This window comes from Oncorhynchus gorbuscha, unplaced genomic scaffold (genome assembly GCF_021184085.1).
Source record: "Oncorhynchus gorbuscha isolate QuinsamMale2020 ecotype Even-year unplaced genomic scaffold, OgorEven_v1.0 Un_scaffold_922, whole genome shotgun sequence".
NCBI lineage: Eukaryota > Metazoa > Chordata > Actinopteri > Salmoniformes > Salmonidae > Oncorhynchus > Oncorhynchus gorbuscha.
The window spans coordinates 225,001-231,436 of record NW_025745880.1 but is presented as its reverse complement, the minus strand read 5'-3'; the positions used below and the strand labels follow the sequence as shown (position 1 = coordinate 231,436).

Genomic DNA, 6,436 nt, shown 5'->3' with positions numbered 1-6,436 from the left:
CACCTTTTAAATCCTTTGAAAATCCACTTCACAATAGCCTATCAGCTTAAAAACATTTTAGAGTCATCAAAAACATTACCATGAGGAAGCATGTTAGGTTTGGTATTCAAACCACTGTAAATCCACTCTGATCTTTGTCATCCTGTGGACCCCGTTCATTGCTGCTTGCAGCTATAAGTTGCTGTTCTCTATGTAGATGAGAGAAACAAGAAGAAAAGTCATAGAAGAAAAGTAGGCTCAGCCAAACATATGGAATGTGTTTTCTTGCATACTTCTGTATCATAAAACATTCTCTAAAGACAAAGGATCCTTCCACGTACAACCATGAAGCAGGCTCCTGGGCAGAGGGCTACGCCTCTTATGCAAATACTCAAGAGGAGCGATTGGAGCCCCGCCTACCTACAAAAGCAACACACTGCAACTAAAGATACTGATAACTTTACGGTTTTGTCTGCGCTGCGATCCGCTGCCGTCACACTCTCGGGGTGGGGTTTCTAGTTTAGCTGCGCGGAGAATAGCGACTGTCTGGTAGAGTGATGTCACATAACGAATAGACGAGAGACCGAACCAGTGACTGATTGTAATAGCTGGGGAAAGCGCACCTGTTGAATAACAGGCTCACAACGATATTCCCGTTTTCCGCATTTCTTTAGAAGCTTTTTGGCTGCGTCTTAAAAGTTCAGAATGACGGATACAATACTTACCAACGGAATCAAGGACCGAGCGGGTCAGAATGGATATTTTAAAAAGGTGAGTGATTTCAATTTTTTTTTATGATAAAGATGATTACGCAAGGGGACGTTCATAGCGATTAATGTGTTACAAACCGTTCACTTATGAATGGACTCTTGTCTGTTACAAACGCAGTGTTTCTGCTTTCACTGAAATGAATAGCGGCCTAGTGGATGTATTTCTGATGTATTTCATCTATCAAAAACAACCGGTGTTGATGTCTGACGTACTACCTGTTTGATTAGTGGTTTATACCCTGTTTTCTTATAAATACGATGACGCTATCTGCTGTTTTTAATGGGTTTGACTGATTGGCAGGTGTGGCAGTGGCCACTTAATGTCATTGGTCGCTATCGTATTGGAACATACGGCAGTTGGTTGTCAAAGATCTTCTGGTGATATACACGACAGTTCAAACGTTTTAGAAGGGCTTTTCTTTATTTTATTCTATTTTATACATAAAATAATTGTGAAGAGATCAAAACTATGAAATAACACATGGAATCATGTAGTAACCAAAAAAAGTGTTAAACAAATCTGTATGTTATTTGAGATTCTTCAGTAGTAGCAGCCACCCTTTGCCTTGGTGACAGCTTTGCCCACTCTTGGCATTCTCTCAACCAGCTTCACCTGGAATGCTTTTCCAACAGTCTTGAAGGAGTTTCCCCATATGCTGAGCACTTGTTGGCTGCTTTTCCTTCACTCTGCGGTTCAACTCATCCCAAACAATCTCAATTGGGTTGAGGTCGGGTGATTGTGGAGGCCAGGTCATCTGATGCAGCACCCCCCACATTTAATTGGGCTGTCATTTATGAGGCTGGTAACTCTAATGAACTCCTCCGTAGCAGCAGAGGTAATACTGGGTTTTTCTTTCCTGTGGCGGTCTTCATGAGAGCCATTTTCATCACAGCGCGTGATGGTTTTTGCGACTGCACTTGAAGAAGCTTGAAAATTTCTTGAAGTGTTCCGTATTGACTGACCTTCATGTCTTAAAGTAATGATGGACTGTAATTTCTCTTTGCTTATGTAACGGATGTGAAACGGCTAGCTTAGTTAGCGGTGTGCGCTAAATAGCGTTTCAATCGGTTACGTCACTTGCTCTGAGACCTTGAAGTAGTAGTTCCCATTGCTCTGCAAGGGCTGCGGCTTTTGTGGAGTGATGGGTAACGATGCTTCGTGGGTGACTGTTGTTGATGTGTGCAGAAGGTCCCTGGTTCGCGCCTGGGTATGGGCGAGGGGACGGTTTAAAATTATACTGTTACACTTATTTAAGCTGTTCTGGCCATATTATGGACTTGGTCTTTTACCAAATAGGGCTCTCTATTGTATACCACCCCTAACTTGTCACAACACAACTGATTGCTAAATCATTATGTTAATAACTAATGTTGTGAGATACAAGAATCGACATTAAAACATTGTAGAGATGCAAAACCTTTGACTAACACCGACTCATTCAAGGGTTTGTCTTTGTTGACTATTTTCTACCTTCTAGAATAATAGTGAAGACATCAACACTATGAAATAACACGTATGGAGTCATGTAGTAACCAAAAAAGTGTAGTAATCAAAATATATTTTATATTTGAGATTCTTCAAATTCTCCTTTACCTTTTTTTATTTGATTTAACCAGGCAAGGAACAGTGGGTTAACTGGTCTAGGAACAGTGGGGTAACTGGTCTAGGAACAGTGGGGTTAACTGGTCTAGGAACAGTGGGGTTAACTGGTCTAGGAACAGTGGGGTTAACTGGTCTAGGAACAGTGGGGTTAACTGGTCTAGGAACAGTGGGTTAACTGGTCTAGGAACAGTGGGGTAACTGGTCTAGGAACAGTGGGGTTAACTGGTCTAGGAACAGTGGGGTTAACTGGTCTAGGAACAGTGGGTTAACTGGTCTAGGAACAGTGGGTTAACTGGTCTAGGAACAGTGGTTAACTGGTCTAGGAACAGTGGGTTAACTGGTCTAGGAACAGTGGGGTTAACTGGTCTAGGAACAGTGGGGTTAACTGGTCTAGGAACAGTGGGTTAACTGGTCTAGGAACAGTGGGTTAACTGGTCTAGGAACAGTGGGTTAACTGGTCTAGGAACAGTGGGTTAACTGGTCTAGGAACAGTGGGGTTAACTGGTCTAGGAACAGTGGGGTTAACTGGTCTAGGAACAGTGGGGTTAACTGGTCTAGGAACAGTGGGGTTAACTGGTCTAGGAACAGTGGGGTTAACTGGTCTAGGAACAGTGGGGTTAACTGGTCTAGGAACAGGGGGTTAACTGGTCTAGGAACAGGGGGTTAACTGGTCTAGGAACAGGGGGTTAACTGGTCTAGGAACAGTGGGGTTAACTGGTCTAGGAACAGTGGGGTTAACTGGCCTAGGAACAGTGGGGTTAACTGGCCTAGGAACAGTGGGGTTAACTGGCCTAGGAACAGTGGGGTTAACTGGCCTAGGAACAGTGGGGTTAACTGGCCTAGGAACAGTGGGGTTAACTGGCCTAGGAACAGTGGGGTTAACTGGCCTGGGAACAGTGGGTTAACTGGTCTGGGAACAGTGGGTTAACTGGTCTGGGAACAGTGGGTTAACTGGTCTGGGAACAGTGGGTTAACTGGTCTGGGAACAGTGGGTTAACTGGTCTGGGAACAGTGGGTTAACTGGTCTGGGAACAGTGGGGTTAACTGGTCTGGGAACAGTGGGTTAACTGCCTGTTCAAGGACAGAACCACAGATTTGTACCTTGTCAGCTCGGGGGGTTTGAACTTGTAACCTTCCGGTTACTAGTCCAACACTCTAACCACTAGGTTACCCTGCCGCCCCTTGATGACAGCTTTGCACAATCTTGGCATTCTCTCAACCAGATTCATGAGGTAGTCACCCGGAATGCTGCATTTCAATTCACAGGTGCGCCGTGTTAAAAGTCCCTTTGTGGAATTTTATTTCCTTAATGTGTTTGAGCCAAAATATCTCAATCTGTGGATGAGCAACTGATCCCTTGGTCCATTTAAAGACTGGGTGAAAGAACATAAACCTGATATCCTATTGCTATCATTATTTTGTTAACAAGAAATAAACTATTAGGGAGTATTGGGCGTGTGCATGTTTTTTTTAAATATGGTGCTATAGTGTCGTGATATTATTCGGGCTCTTCAATCAGCTCTGCTTTAGCCAACCTCCGCATAGCGGTTGTTTTGTGTGTGTGTGTGTGTGTGTGTGTGTGTGTGTGTGTGTGTGTGTGTGTGTGTGTGTGTGTGTGTGTGTGTGTGTGTGTGTGTGATAGTGGCCAGCCTAATGGACCTATATCTTACAGCCTACTGTGAATACATGATCAGGTATTTATGGAATGCTTTTATCTACTGAGGTTTGTGTGCTCCTTCCTGCCTGTGTGTCTGTGGTGTGTGTTTGTGTTCCTGTCTGTGGTGTGTGTTTTGTGTTCCTGTCTGTGTGTCTGTGGTGTGTGTTTTGTGCTCCTGTCTGTGGTGTGTGTTTGTCTTTCTGAGGAACATCCCCCCTGGATACCAAGCTGGCGAGGTTTAGAGAGATAGCTTGGCAGTCTGCTAGAAGATACCAAACCCTGCCGTTACGCTTGTTTACACTGAGCTGCTCAGGAGTTGGATGTTCCCATTAACACACTGGACTCGGCGAGAGATGTGGGTGAGAAAGGTCGCTGGTTCGAATCCCCGAGATGGCAAGATGGAACAATCTGCCGTTCTGCCCTTAAGCAAGGTAGTTAACCCCCAACAACAACTGTTCCCCGGGTGCCGATGACGTCGATAGTCCCACCTCACCTCTCTGATTGAGGGGTTGGGTTAATTGCGGAAGACCCATTGAGGTTGAAGGCTTTCCGTTGAGCAACTGACTAGGTATCCCCCCTTTTCCCAACTGACTAGGTACCCCCCCTTTTCCCAACTGACTAGGTACCCCCCCTTTTCCCAACTGACTAGGTACCCCCCCCTTTCTCCAACTGACTAGGTATCCCCACCCCCTTTCCCCAACTGACTAGGTACCCCCCCTTTCCCCAACTGACTAGGTATCCCCCTTTCCCCAACTGACTAGGTACCCCCTTTACCCAACTGACTAGGTATCCCCCTTTCCCCAACTGACTAGGTACCCTTTCCCCAACTGACTAGGTATCCCTCCCTTTCCCCAACTGACTAGGTATCCCCCTTTCCCCAACTGACTAGGTACCCCCCTTTCCCCAGCTGACTAGGTACCCCCCTTTCCCAACTGACTAGGTATCCCCCTTTTCCCCAATTGACTAGGTACCCCCCTTTCCCCAACTGACTAGGTACCCCCTTTCCCAACTGACTAGGTATCCCCCTTTCCCCAACTGAGTAGGTATCCCCCTTTCCCCAACTGACTAGGTATCCCCCCTTTTCCCAACTGACTAGGTATCCCCCCTTTCCTGCAGATATGGAGGACATGTCCCATCCCTGCATTGAGGTTGTTGTCCTGGTAGGGTCGGTGTCTTCTAGCTGACAGAGACATGGAGGACATGTCCCATCCCTGCATTGAGGTTGTTGTCCTGGTAGGGTCGGTGTCTTCTAGCTGACAGAGACATGGAGGACATGTCCCATCCCTGCATTGAGGTTGTTGTTCTGGTAGGGTCGGTGTCTTCTAGCTGACAGAGACATGGAGGACATGTCCTATCCCTGCATTGAGGTTGTTGTCCTGGTAGGGTCGGTGTCTTCTAGCTGACAGAGACATGGAGGACATGTCCCATCCCTGCATTGAGGTTGTTGTCCTGGTAGGGTCGGTGTCTTCTAGCTGACAGAGACATGGAGGACATGTCCCATCCCTGCATTGAGGTTGTTGTCCTGGTAGGGTCGGTGTCTTCTAGCTGACAGAGACTTGGAGGACATGTCCCATCCCTGCATTGAGGTTGTTGTCCTGGTAGGGTCGGTGTCTTCTAGCTGACAGAGACATGGAGGACATGTCCCATCCCTGCATTGAGGTTGTTGTCCTGGTAGGGTCGGTGTCTTCTAGCTGACAGAGACATGGAGGACATGTCCCATCCCTGCATTGAGGTTGTTGTCCTGGTAGGGTCGGTGTCTTCTAGCTGACAGAGACATGGAGGACATGTCCCATCCCTGCATTGAGGTTGTTGTCCTGGTAGGGTCGGTGTCTTCTAGCTGACAGAGACATGGAGGACATGTCCCATCCCTGCATTGAGGTTGTTGTCCTGGTAGGATCGGTGTCTTCTAGCTGACAGAGACATGGAGGACATGTCCCATCCCTGCATTGAGGTTGTTGTCCTGGTAGGGTCGGTGTCTTCTAGCTGACAGAGACTTGGAGGACATGTCCCATCCCTGCATTGAGGTTGTTGTCCTGGTAGGGTCGGTGTCTTCTAGCTGACAGAGACATGGAGGACATGTCCCATCACTGCATTGAGGTTGTTGTCCTGGTAGGGTCGGTGTCTTCTAGCTGACAGACATATGGATGATGAATCTCAGCCAGGCATCGGTCGTTGCCCCCATAACATTCCTTTTACATTAGGCTGTGTCCTAGGCTGTGTCCCAAATGGTACCCTATTCCCTGTGGGGCCCTGGTCGAATGGTGCACTATTTCCTATGGGCCCTGGTTGAATGGTACACTTTTCCCTATGGGCCCTGGTCGAATGGTACACTATCTGCAATGGGCCCTGGTCTAAAGTAGTGCACTATAGGGGCCCTGGTCTAAAGTAGTGCACTATAGGGGCCCTGGTCTAAAGTAGTGCACTATA

General features: G+C 47.1%; 1 pseudogene; it reads left to right on the top strand.

Annotated features, from left to right (window-relative positions):
• The first annotated feature begins 461 nt into the window (after window positions 1-461).
• LOC124020810 overlaps window positions 462-6,436 on the top strand; it is a 106,035-nt pseudogene continuing 100,060 nt past the window's right edge.